Source organism: Schistocerca piceifrons, chromosome 4 (assembly GCF_021461385.2).
Source record: "Schistocerca piceifrons isolate TAMUIC-IGC-003096 chromosome 4, iqSchPice1.1, whole genome shotgun sequence".
Classification (NCBI taxonomy): domain Eukaryota; kingdom Metazoa; phylum Arthropoda; class Insecta; order Orthoptera; family Acrididae; genus Schistocerca; species Schistocerca piceifrons.
This window is the reverse complement of record NC_060141.1, coordinates 797,776,898-797,791,652: the sequence shown is the minus strand read 5'-3', so window position 1 is coordinate 797,791,652 and position 14,755 is coordinate 797,776,898.

The following is a 14,755-nucleotide window of genomic DNA, read 5'->3' as shown; positions in this document are numbered from 1 at the left end:
GGAAAACCGCCTTAAAAACCATCCACAGACTGGCCGACACACCGGAACTCGACACTAATCGGCCGGGCGGATTCGTGCCGGGGTGTCGTGGGGTTTCCTACCGTGGGGTTTCCTACGAATAGTGGCGCAGTAAACCGGTCAGAGACCCGGGCCGGCAAAACAAATTGAGGTTCCCCTTGCTGCCCCCTTCCACCTTCCTCACCACACAGTAGCTCCTCTTCTCGCCTTACACAGTTGAGCCTTGGAGCTGTCATAATTCGGAATATATGCCATGAATTATAATCCTTTATCTTTCAAATCTTGAAATTCCTGCTTAAAAATTTGGGCTACAGGCACTGTCTTTTCTTCAAGAACTCTTTTTCTGCAATTATGTAGTCTTTTCTTTATCTCCACATCTGTCTCGTCAGATAGACAAGAATGTTGCTGTTGAGCAACGATTTCACCACTTGCAATTTTTAAACTGCCTTTGCACCTACTCTGTTCATAATAGATGCACATCCAGTTCGTATATTCTTCGTTTTTCCTATAAATACGGTAGCGATGGTCATCCTTGATAAGACACGGCCTCCCTTTCGTTGTTGTTATCACCTCCACCGTGTACACAGCATAGAACAGAAGACGTATAGGAAAACGCACGGAACAAAAGCTATCGACGACGAAACCGTCTGAGAAACGGTGACTGTTATATCCTAGCCAGTAATGCCACCCGAGCCCGCTGCCAAAAGGTTGGCAGCATCAAAGTCCGGACGCCGTCCGCATAAGCAGCGCCAGCGAGACAGGAAATCGCCGCAAGTCTGCGCGCGCCACCGCTGGCTTCTGGTTTCTTAAGCGCTGGAGTCGCGAGCGCTAGGACAGTTCTGTTTTCGCCGCTCAGTTGTATACTCGCCACCGAATTGTGTACTTGCTAGTCAGTTGTGTGTTCATCGCAGCAGAGTTGTTGTTTGTCGTCAGCCGACGCTGACCTAGCCGCTCCGACTCGAACTAGACAGATTTCTGTAGACACGGAGTTCACTACGGTGTTTCTGTATCTTCGTTAATAAAGATAAGTACCGACTTTTATTTAATCAGAGTGTTTGGGTTTTCATCTTTCTGTTCACTGTTCCAGCGGACCGGTCGGCCCGCTATTAAAAGTGTGGCGGTGACTTCGTAAGCCGTTTCTACAGCGAATTGCTTGTCGCTACGAACACCGCCACAAAAGTGACAACACCTGAACTGAGGGTGAGCGACTGGGGTGGATAACCAGTGGGGGAGGCTCAATTCGCAAACACCTCGTTAGGGAACCGGTTGCTCGGAACAGCTTCGCTACCTGCTGCACCCTTGTAGGAAACCCCACGATAGGAAACCCCACACAGCCCGTGCCGGGGACCGGCAAGCATTCCCGCCCGGAAAGCAGTGCTTTAGAACGCACAGCTTATCGGGCTGTCTTTACGCCACCTTACTGGGAGGGCCAGTACCACTCTACTGGTCAACGTCGGAGTATCAATAACCTCCCCATCATCCACGTACTGCTTCCCGTGGAGTGCATCCTTCCTCGGGCTAGGCAGATGGAAAGTGCGAGACACGAGCACTAGGCTGGATGACAAAGAAGAGTCCAATGACGTTTTGTGAGCTCCTCTCTGGTGTGCAGAATGTCTGAGCCCTTGAGATGTCATTTTTGTGGTGACGAACACAGTGAAGCCGTTTGTTTAATATTCAGAGGGTAGCACAATGCTCCTCGGACTTGATCGTAGTGCCTCGAGGGAGGACATCAATCAGAATAACCCGTTAAGAGTCCTGTAAGACCATCGCCCTGACTTTACCTGCTGAGAGTGCTACTTTGTACTTTCTCTTAGGATGAGACGTGGCGTGGCACCACTCAATAGATCGCCGTTTTCTTTCCGGTTTGACCTGACGAACGCATGTGGAGATATTTGACAAAAATTGTCACAATTAGCCTCGTAACAAGCTACCCACTCCGCACAGATGGGCCTTCATTGTTCTTTATGGCCTTCTGTTAGGCAGCGTCGAAACCAGTGGGCACACAACCATGACTACCCCAACGGTGGACGAGTGTGTCAGCAGGAACAGAGATGTCCAGTTGGCAAGAGACGTGTTTAACTGTGATCGATCACCCCGAATGAGAGTGTCCACACGTTCCAAGCTTTTAGGAGTAACAGCTGTATGCGGCCCGCAGGCGTACTGGAGATCAGACTGGTTTGCGCGACCTTGTTGCGATGATGAGAGACGCCTCTCCCAACGGCTCTCTGTGCTTTTGTTCAAGGCCACGTCTCCGTAGACATTCTTCAAGCGCGTATGAATGTCTGAGATGCTCTGGTTTTCCTCTAAACCGTGTGAGGTAACGCAAAGGTTAGGAAACTGGACTCGCATTCGGGAGGACGACGGTTCAAACCCGCGTCCGGCCATGCTGATTTAGGGTTTCCGTGATTTTTCCAAAATCGCTTCACGCAATTTCGGGGATGATTCCTTTGAAAGAGCACGGCCGACTCCATTCCCCATCCTTCTGTCATCCAATGGAACCGATGTCCTCGCTGTTCGTTCGCCTCACTCAAATCAACCAACTAACCAAACAACCAGCCTTTCCCTGTAAAAAAAAAAAACCTCATTGACAGCTTTGTGCTTGGAATGCACGTGTGTTACAGATGCCAATTTGAAGGCTAGGTGTAGTGAAGCCACCTATCGGAACTTCATGAAACTATAGGGGCTGAAGGAATATTCGACCATGTCCCAAAACAAAATTACTCATGCTTTTTAACCAAAATTCTAAGAGAAAAAAAATTGTATTGCTTTACTTATTGAACGACCCTGGTAGAAAACATGGTCTTCGAGGAAAAATATTTTTTCGGATATGGACGATTCTGTCCTGAAATAGCTATTTGTCTGTAAACGCAATAGGAGGCCCTCAAAGCACATAATGGCATTAAAATTCAGTGCTACATGGCTAAGGTGAAACAACTAGCTCCTCTTGCTGTAGCACCTCATCGCTGTTGTAATGAAGCGTTCTAGGCGACTGAGAAAAGGCACAAGCTGTTTTTCATTTTTAAGTAGACACATCTGATAGGTATGTATCGCTACGTATATTCCTATACCGCTGAAGTCAGTTGTCGTAATAATAAAAACAACTAACAAACTGGCTATTATAACCGTCTTAGCGAAAAAAACCTTCTATACGGACATCAACAGGGATTTTGCACACAGAGATTTCTCTGTCAGCCCAAGAGGTAGGGTAATACTGAGTGGCAGTCAAGCTGATGCCGACTTCCTTGACTTTCGGAAGGCGGGCGTTATTTGACTATGTAAAAATAGCTTGGAGGAGGACTTAGATACCGTTACACAGTGACGCCTTGAGAAACAAAACACAGTCTTACGGTAATTTTTGCCACTGACCTGAAGAATTCTTATCAGAAGGAATTCAGAACTTGTTCTTAACGGATTGGAATCTTCAGACGCCAAAACAATTCCGGACGTGTCCACGGCAAGTGTTGTAGTACCATTAGTGTTCATAATACATAAAAGCCATCTAGTAGATTACATAGGAAGCTCCAGAAAGCAATTAGCGGTAATGCTGTTGAACAAACAAAAGTCACAATGCCAGGCATTTGTGGCAAAAAGCAGGAAAATTAACAGAGGTTCGACCCTTGGTATAGGGCTTTGTTATTAGCGTAAGAGTCGTACAAGTGGGAATGCCAAATGTAGCACTTTCCACCAACAGATGTCACTTGCAAGAAATATGATGGATTCTGAACGCAGCACCCACGCCCAATTCTCCCAACGTAAATGGAGCATTTTGCTTATCTCTTATTTCGTAAAACTGATTAGTTGTCTTTATTCCAGTTGGATCCTTCTCCGCCGGCCGTTATTCTAACGCAAATGCAATAAACAGTGCGTAACATAATGGGAAATGGGAAAAACTCAACGTTACTATAATGAGAATTTCTAAATATTGGGATGCCCGGTGATATTCTTTTTGTTTGTGAAGTCACAAAATCACGAAAACGATTTCCAGAGCCAGTCTGAAATTAATTTTCACAGCAAAATAAAAAAAAAAAGTCGTAGAATATACATCACATGATCTTAAGATCTACATGAGATCGCACATGTGCGTTTTCCGACGGAAATTTTAACAGGTAGTTCCCTTTATACGCGATGTCGCACTTCACACAGGAAATCACGTGTTGCCCCCCCCCCCCCCCCCCCCGTCACTCTTCCCCCCCCCCCCCTCTTTGTTAGCTAGCTTAACTGTTTGTCTTGTCCCATCCCCGCTCAGGGCGCCATTATGATTGGTTGATCCCGTACACCAGTTTCAGAATTTGAATTTAGAGTTCTTGAAATTATTGTTAACAAGTTTTCAGTGTGGATAACGTCAGCACACGTGTAACAAAGTCTAAAGAATAAATCTGTATAGTGAAAGGTGCGCTTTATAACGAGATAACTATTTTTCTTGCTTTTTCTTTGTTTGTAGGATTACTTTGGTAAATATCCCGAACTGATTGTACGCTGCGTAATTAATGACGAAGAAAGGAGTCTTATTTTTAAAATATAAATCACTGTTTCAAAAGGAAGATGTCGAGTTTACATCTTCGAAACAATGTTCATCATTTGTCTGTCATCCTTACTATTTCACTTATCTCGATTCCTTTCCTCCTGCCGGCCTTGGTATGTTAGGATGTATGTGTCGTAGATGTGTTGGTGCGAATAATTGTCTATTTTGTACTAGTAATGATACTTGATTTATTATTTTTTAACATTTATCTCTTTCTTATTTTATTAACAGATTATCGAGTAAAAACGTGAGTGAGTGTTGTTATAAGAACCGCCATAACCGGTTTGGACGCAGTATGCAGACCCGCCATTGCGGCCATCACAGCGAGACAACTAAGTGTTGTACTAAATGTTTAGAACCTGTTCTTCATTTAATTAAACGTAATTCCGACTGCCCAGGGTGAATTAAATTATCGCACTTGAAATATTCCGAAGTGACACGGTTGCGGAAATAAGAAGCCGACCCAATGATTCCGAGGCAATAATGTTTTGTGTTCTAGTACCTTTTGATCCGTAAATTTCTTGTCAATTTAACTCGCCCCGTTCCTATGAAGGTGAGTGAAAGCTCCTTGGTGCCAAGCCACGCAGGTGAATCACGTCTCTGTCTGTAGTTTCAAAACGACACGGCTCCCAGTCACTAGTCGTTCTCACAGCCTAATTGTGGGATGGTCAGGTCTAATGATCGTAATTGCTTGCTACCTTACAGCGATGTGAATATTTCTATACTGTAGGTTAAATCCTCATACCCAAATGTAATAAAATGTTGCCAGAGATGTGGTAAAAACGCCACATGGGGATTGGGAGTTGATAGTCAACATAATTAAATGTAATGGTCTGTGCGCACGAAGGCAGAAACGCTCATTATTATATTATTAAACGACTGGTGATAAATCACTGATCACAATTACAACGGTGAAATTAGAGAACCACGTAACTAGCTGCAGGAAAGGTGGCAGCCAAACGGGGACTATCTGGGGGAAAAAAACAAAGGAAATCCTAATTATCACTCACGAAAGAGGTTCTTGAAAAACACGTGTTAGTCCACTTCTTGAGCATTGCTCTTCAGTTTTGGTCCCTTTCACGTAGCATTAGTAAAGGAAGTAAAGAGCATCCAGAGAGCAGCATCGCGTTTCATCACGGGTTTGTTCAGTATGAGCTACAGCGTCATGGAGATGCTCGGCCAACAACAGTGACAGCTGCCACGATGTACGCATTAGGGAGCACACGAACGCCGTAGTACATGTGACAGCCGGCTCCTCTAGCAGCACGAACGGAATCCCAGAGGTCAGCTGTACCGTACCGGCGCCTCTAGCAGCACGAACGGAAAACTTCACGAATGAGAAACCCAGAGGTCAGCTGCATGTCTTTCGTACGGTGTCCGATACTGCAGGCCTAATTTATTTTGGCTCCCAGAATGTAAAATGGGACTGGTCGTATTTCATGTCTTCTACGTAAACATGCTCATGAGATTACTGAAATATTTGGCGAGGAAGTGTCCAGCAGGTTTAAGTGAAGTCAGCTACCTTAAGCGGTTAAAATCAAAGTAATGCGCATAAACATGTTTCTTGTCATTGTGTATGACGGAATGGAAAAGAAAACGGCATGTACAGTCTCTATTTATTTCAGCTATGACTTGCCAGAAACGTCATCCAAGGTAAACGTGAGTTTAGAACAGTTCCGTCTGGACGCTGCAAGCATATTGCTACAATGTGCTGCTTCATTAATAATGAAAGTGATTTTTCTGAAACAATCTTTTACAACAATGGGAAATCGAGGTCGTTCGTACTGCATTTTGTACTTCAGTGCTAAAACAGGTGAAGAATTGTTTCACTGCAAAAATGACTCACAACATCTTATATTTTTGTAGACACGTATCCTTGAAAAGTGTAAGGACTTATTAACTCAAAACACCAGAGCCAGTCGCTACACAACACTCAGTCGTCCACAGTTTATCCACCGGCTGCAGCTGCAAATTTTTTCGAACTTCTACCTCACTGTTGCCTTTTATACTGTTAGAAGGATTTAAATCACTGCACTCAGTCTTAGTACTTGTTTGGGACGTTTTAGATTTGCAGAGAAGTACATCGTTGTAGTTCCCTGCATACTCTTTTTTCCTGTTGTCTTTTCCTTTTCTTCTTTTAAGTGTCGTAGTAATATCATTTTTTGAAACGTCCAGCCCAGAAAACTGTGGTATCACGTACAATCTTTCGGTACTGATCCTGAACTCTCAGGATCTCTTGTAAGACATCATTGATGAACTTTTAAAGACACATTTGCAGAATGGGCGTGGTTATTACAAAAAAAAGGTTGGTATAAGTTCAGAATATAAATAAGGAATTACTTAAGATATTAATTAGTACAAGCGGTTGTATCGATTGTGGCGTGCAACCGCTGAAACATTAGAATAATTACGCAGTTCAGTTGTCTTGCCAAGAAGACGGCACCTTTTTTGTTCCGGAAGCCGTCCTGGTCGGACGCATATCTGGCATCACTGCAGATAATTATTTGGCGCACCGCCATTATTATATTTTATTGAGACGCAATCTCACTAGGCGTACTCATAGTTGCACACAGCAACAAAATTAATGTGTCTATGTAATTTAATTTAGTATATTTTGTGAATACAGTGATATTATTTAATCTCGTGTTTCTTTTATGTTGCAAGCTGTTATTCCAAATATTGTCGAAGGTCCAGCACGAACTTTGGAATTACTCAGTCCGATAAAGATCTATTCCCAGAAAATCATCCACGGTCAAACGTATGCAAGAAGCCATAGTCAAGAGCACAAAGTTTGTATAAACCGATCACATACTATTATCATAACTTATTATTATTTTTCTGTTCTCTGACGCCGGCCTGGGTGGCCGAGCGGCTCTAGGCGCTACAGTCTGGAACCGCGCGAACGCTACGGCCGCAGGTTCGAATCCTGCCTCGCGCATAGATGTGTATGATGTTCTTAGGTTAGTTAGGTTTAAGTAGTTCCAAGTTCTAGGGGACTGATGACCTCAGATGTTGAGTCCCATAGTGCTCAGAGCCATTTGAACCATTTGTTCTCTGACATTTTCAAACCAGACAGGAAAAGCCACGATAAATCAAAAACTGACGACTAGAAACGCAAGAATGCTTAGCAGGAGTCCATTGCTTACCATCTGCTGTATTTCTCTTCAATGCCGTGACCCAAGCTCTCTGTCCAGTTGCATGTTGCTTTTCGTCAGGAAGGGAGAAGAACTTCGTTTCAGGAGGAGACTGCTGCCTCTGTAGTTACATCCGGCGAGAGAACGATTACAGCGCTGGCCGAGAGTGAAGCCAGCCATGGCTTATGTAGGACAGCCACCTGCATAATTTTGCAACTGGGCGCTACGATATGCTGGCACAACGTTCTGCAACGCAGTTATGTAGCAGAGTGTTGATTTGTTACATCCTGCAGCACAGAGCAAACGTTTCACATCCGGCTCGTGCAGCAATTACCTTTATTTTTGAGTAATTTATGATATGATTTGAGGGTGCCATCGAGAAAAATGGAGGTCCCCTGATCAAGAAATTCAGATGTAATCTAGGATGGGACAGTGACAGTACCTCCGGAATCCTCGTCTTTAGTTTAAGTCTCAGAAGAAGAAGGATGTAATATTTCCAATTCCAAATAAAGCAGGTGCTGTCGGTGTGAATATTATCGAACTTTCAGTTTAAAAAGGTCATGGCTGCAAAATACTAACACGGATTCCTTACAGAAGAATCGAAAAACTGGTAGAAACCGACCTCGGGGAAGTTCAGTTTGGATTCCGGGGATATGCAGAAACGCGTGGCGCAATAAGAACCCTTCAACTTCTCTTAGAAGATAGGTTAAGGAAACGCCAAACTACTGTTAACTGTAGAAAAAAATGGTTCAAATGGCTCTGAGCACTATGGGACTCAACTGCTGAGGTCATTAGTCCCCTAGAACTTAGAACTAGTTAAACCTAACTAACCTAAGGACATCACAAACATCCATGCCCGAGACAGGATTCGAACCTGCGACCGTAGCGGTCTTGCGGTTCCAGAGTGCAGCGCCTTTAACCGCTGTTATCTGTAGACTTAGAGAAAACTTTTTAGAATGGTTACTGGAATACTTTCTTTGAAATTCTGAAGGTAACTGGGGCAAAATACAGGGATTAAAAGTCTATTTACAGCTTGTACAGAACCAGACGGTAGTCACTACACCCGAGGAGCAGTGGTTGAGAAGGAAGTGAGACAGGGTTGTAGCTTATCACCAATATTATTCAATCTGTACATTAAGCAAGCAGTAAAGGAAACAAAAGGACTGACCTGAAGTAGAAACTCAAGTTAAGGGAGAAGAAATAAAAACTTTGAGGTTTCCCACTGACACTGTAATTCTGTTAGAGATAGCAAAGGTCTTGAAAGAGTAGACGAATTAAATCAGATGATGCTGACGGAATTGCATTAGCAAACGAGACACTCAAAGTAGTAGATGAGTTTTGTTATTTGGGCTGCAGAATATCTGACGATGGTCGAAGTAGACTAGCAATGGCAAGGATAACGTTTCTAAAGAAAAGAAATTTGTTAACATCGAATATACACTCCTGGAAATTGAAATAAGAACACCGTGAATTCATTGTCCCAGGAAGGGGAAACTTTATTGACACATTCCTGGGGTCAGATACATCACATGATCACACTGACAGAACCACAGGCACATAGACACAGGCAACAGAGCATGCACAATGTCGGCACTAGTACAGTGTATATCCACCTTTCGCAGCAATGCAGGCTGCTATTCTCCCATGGAGACGATCGTAGAGATGCTGGATGTAGTCCTGTGGAACGGCTTGCCATGCCATTTCCACCTGGCGCCTCAGTTGGACCAGCGTTCGTGCTGGACGTGCAGACCGCGTGAGACGACGCTTCATCCAGTCCCAAACATGCTCAATGGGGGACAGATCCGGAGATCTTGCTGGCCAGGGTAGTTGACTTACACCTTCTAGAGCACGTTAGGTGGCACGGGATACATGCGGACGTGCATTGTCCTGTTGGAACAGCAAGTTCCCTTGCCGGTCTAGGAATGGTAGAACGATGGGTTCGATGACGGTTTGGATGTACCCTGCACTATTCAGTGTCCCCTCGACGATCACCAGTGGTATACGGCCAGTGTAGGAGATCGCTCCCCACACCATGATGCCGGGTGTTGGCCCTGTGTGCCTCGGTCGTATGCTGTCCTGATTGTGGCGCTCACCTGCACGGCGCCAAACACGCATACGACCATCATTGGCACCAAGGCAGAAGCGACTCTCATCGCTGAAGACGACACGTCTCCATTCGTCCCTCCATTCACGCCTGTCGCGACACCACTGGAGGCGGGCTGCACGATGTTGGGGCGTGAGCGGAAGACGGCCTAACGGTGTGCGGGACCGTAGCCCAGCTTCATGGAGAAGGTTTCGAATGGTCCTCGCCGATACCCCAGGAGCAACAGTGTCCCTAATTTGCTGGGAAGTGGCGGTGCGGTCCCCTACGGCACTGCGTAGGATCCTACGGTCTTGGCGTGCATCCGTGCGTCGCTGCGGTCCGGTCCCAGGTCGACGGGCACGTGCACCTTCCGCCGACCACTGGCGACAACATCGATGTACTGTGGAGACCTCACGCCCCACGTGTTGAGCAATTCGGCGGTACGTCCACCCGGCCTCCCGCATGCCCACTATACGCCCTCGCTCAAAGTCCGTCAACTGCGCATGCGGTTCACGTCCACGCTGTCGCGGCATGCTACCAGTGTTAAAGACTGCGATGGAGCTCCGTATGCCACGGCAAACTGGCTGACACTGACGGCGGCGGTGCACAAATGCTGCGCAGCTAGCGCCATTCGACGGCCAACACCGCGGTTCCTGGTGTGTCCGCTGTGCCGTGCGTGTGATCATTGCTTGTACAGCCCTCTCGCAGTGTCCGGAGCAAGTATGGTGGGTCTGACACACCGGTGTCAATGTGTTCTTTTTTCCATTTCCAGGAGTGTAGATCTAAATGTTAGGAAGTCTTGTATGGAATGTAGCAACGTATGGAAGTGAAACATGGATGACATAATTTAGACAGTAAGACAATAGAAGTTTTTGAGCTGTCATTCTACAGTATACTGCTCAAGATTAGGCGGGTAGGTCACGTAATTATTGATGAGGTAGTGAGTAGGATTGGAGACAAAAGAAATTTGTGTTCACAAATGGTTCAAATGGCTCTGAGCACTATGTGACTTAATATCCGAGGTCATCAGTTCCCTAGACTTAGAACTACTTAAACCTAAGGACATCACACACATCCATGCCCGAGGCTGGATTCGAACCTGCGATCGTAACAGCAGCGCGGTTCCGGACTGAAGCGCCTAGAACCACTCGGCCACAACGACGGGCGAAATTTGTGTCACAGCCTTTCTGAAAGAAGGAATCCGGTGATAGGACATATTCCGAGACGTCAAAGTGCCACCAGTTTAGCACTGGAGGGATGTGTGTGTGTGTGTGTGTTGTGGGGTGGGGGTGCGGGTGGGAGGGGAGAATATTGTAGAGGGAGACCCAGAAATGAAGCAGATTAAGTAGGATCCAGTAGTTATCCGGAGATGAAGAGGTCTGCACAGAATATAGTAGCAAGGAGAGCTGCATCAAACCAGTCTTCGGACAAGAGACCACAACAATAACAGTTTAAGTCTAAGCTTATTTGCTAATCTGAACGCTGAACAGAGATTGTCATTCACAGAGACGATGGTGTTGATTCTTGGTCTGGCGCCTAAGAAAACTGGAATTTGTTGACACATAAATTATATTTACGGGGTACAGAAACGATAGGTATGTAAAAGAAATTGAATAGTGGTGCCATCGTTGCCTATGGCACTGCTGACATAACGTGCTTTCAGGACCACTTGTCATTCGCACTGACAACACGCGGCCGTCTCCAACTTCAAAAAGACTTGAGAACGCTATCTGGCAAGTTTAACATGGAATATCGCTTAAGCTGGCTTTTGGTTGGTTCAAATGGCTCTGAGCACTATGGGACTCAACTGCTGATGTCATAAGTCCCCTAGAACTTAGAACTACTTAAACCTAACCAACCTAAGGACAACACACACATCCATGCCCAAGGCAGGATTCGAACCTGCGACCGTAGCGGTCGCGCGGTTCCAGACTGTAGCGCCAGAACCGCTCGGCCACCAGCGGCCGGCAAGCTGGCTTTTGACGAGGCCAGTAACTATAGTACACATCATGTGATATGGGTCTGCCGCGGTGAACCTCTTGCTATGAGCCATGTTGGTGGAAGTCTATTACTGAGAACTCATGTTCTCAGCAAGTAGCAAGAGCCATCAATAGGGAGTGTGATGTCCTTTTTCCGCCAGTCGCCTTCATGGGGCACGGATCAGAGGCTGACCCGCTGCCGTCGTCTACAGGCCCTCAAGTTCCATTGTCGCTTCTCGTTTCTAGACCTAAAGCAAAAACTGGAAATTTTAGGCAAGTTGAACCGACGTTTTTTGCAGAAAGCCATTGCTGCTGAGTAAACTGCTGGACAAGCAACAACACTGACAGGAAAGAAAATCGCAACACCAAAGAATAATTAATGTACAGTCAGAAAATATCGGGAATAGATTTGTCTAAGTGCCATACTTAAGTGTTTAACATTGCAGTATCACAGGTTAATGTAAGCGCGAGATTAGCCATTGCAAATTTGAATTGCTCGTACGTTAATAACCGGTACAACCACCAGAATCTTGATTGCAAGTGTGGAATGGAGTGTGCGTGGGATAATTACTAGTGCTCCTTCTCTCAAACGAAATGCCACCCCAGACCGTATTGTAACGGCTCCATGTAAGCCGCTACATGGCTCGACCCCACAACTAAAGACACCTGAGTGCCCTTCCGACACTCAGGGAAGAGTCTGATGATAATTAGTAAGATAGAGTTATTTAAATATAGACGATCATTTTAATATTGGATATGGTAATTGTCTGCAAAGTGTGAATGCGAACGTATGATGAGGTATGCGTGAGATGTCGGCTGTGGGTGTGCTATAGGCATAGTGGAAGTGTAGCCAACCTCGAATCTAGTAGAGCGCGACTGCACTGGACCAGAGAGGCATAAGCTCCACGCGCGTCAGTAGCGTTCGTTAGGTTGGCAAATAACCGTGTGCGGTATCTCTGAGTCCTTGCGGCCACGATGTGTGGACCCGGACGAGGGAGGCCGTATCGGGGTTGTTGCTGGGAAGAGCTTGGTGACTAAGCACCCTCTGGTCTATCGCTTCGATAATTAGCGAAGATTTAGAAGTCCATGTTCACTTTGAACTTGGAAGCAGCTTCCCTGCTGAGGAAAGCCACTATGGTATTTCCTAGAATCATCTCGGTTAGGAGAGATAGGGAGATGATTTCTTTTGCCAAGTAATTTCATGGGAAGTTGTGTTCACTGCACTTGGGAGTGAACAGGTGCTCAATGCCGAGTAATACTCAGAATTGCTCAATTTGCATTTCAGTGTGAGTGTGAAGTATATATGCAAAGTGTATTTTATTTAAATGTGTTTATTGACTACTGATTGTGGGGAGATTGGTAACACGTGGTCCGCAGACCCCGTGCATTTCTTGGTGAGAAGCTTCAGCTCGACGTAATCACATTTCGTGATCGAGCTGGATCTTCTACGTAAATTCACGCGTGTGATTTAATTGTTCCTTCATAATATCCAGTAAAACTCGCGGAGTTAGTTAAACGTGAAGACGGGACTTGCCCGAAATAAAGTTACAGTTGGAACCATGTGCTCTCTCCCAATGTTGTCCCACTTGGTGTATGGGAACCTTACTCTTTTATCTGTTAGATAAAATGAATTGAGTGAATGTTTGTGTGTGTGTGTGTGTGTGTGTGTGTGTGGGGCTAAATGATGATAGAAATGTGCAGGCGACAGTCATTGTCGATTCACGGCACATGTTAGCCGGATGTTTAACTAAGTTTACTTAGATATTATACTATTTGTATCACGCCAGCATTCCGTGATAAGTGAGAGATACTAAAAGGTATCAGATAGATTATATAATGGTAAGACAGAGATTTAGGAACCAGGTTTTAAATTGTAAGACATTTCCAGGGACAGATGTGGACTCTGACCACAATCTTTTGGTTATGACCTGTAGATTAAAATTGAAGAAACTGCAAAAAGGTTGGAATTTAAGGAGATGGGACCTGGATAAACTGAAAGAACCAGAGGTTGTACAGAGTTTCAGGGAGAGCATAAGGGAACAATTGACAGGAATGGGGGAAAGAAATACAGTAGAAGAAGAATGGGTAGCTTTGAGGGATGAAGTAGTGAAGGCAGCAGAGGATCAAGTAGGTAAAAAGACGAGGGTTAGTAGAAATCCTTGGGTAACAGAAGAAATATTGAATTTAGTTGATGAAAGGAGAAAATATAAAAATGCAGTAAATGAAGCAGGCAAAAAGGAATACAAACGCCTCAAAAATGAGATCGACAGGAAGTGCAAAATGGCTAAGCAGGGATGGCTAGAGGACAAATGTAAGGATGTAGAGGCTTGTCTCAGTAGGGGTAAGATAGATAGTGCCTACAGGAAAATTAAAGAGACCTTTGGAGAGAAGAGAACCACTTGTATGAATATCAAGAGCTCAGATGGCAACCCCGTTCTAAGCAAAGAAGGGAAGGCAGAAAGGTGGAAGGAATATATAGAGGGTTTATACAAGGGCGATATACTTGAGGACAATATTATGGAAATGGAAGAGGATGTAGATGAAGACGAAATGGGAGATAAGATACTGCGTGAAGAGTTTGACAGAGCACTGAAAGACCTGAGTCGAAACAAGGCCGCGGGAGTAGACAACATTCCATTAGAACTACTGATGGCCTTGGGAGAGCCAGCCCTGACAAAACTCTACCATCTGGAGAGCAAGATGTACGAGACAGGCGAAATACCCTCAGACTTCAAGAATAATATAATAATTCCAATCTCAAAGAATGCAGGTGTTGACACATGTGAAAATTACCGAACTATCAGTTTAATAAGTCACAGCTGCAAAATACTAACGCGAATTCTTTACAGACGAATGGAAAAACTGGTAGAAACGGACCTCGGGGAAGATCAATTTGGATTCCGTAGAAATGTTGGAACACGTGAGGCAATACTAACATTACGACTTATCTTAGATGAAAGATTAAGAAAAGGCAAACCTACGTTTCTAACATTTGTAGACTTAGAGAAAGCTTTTGACA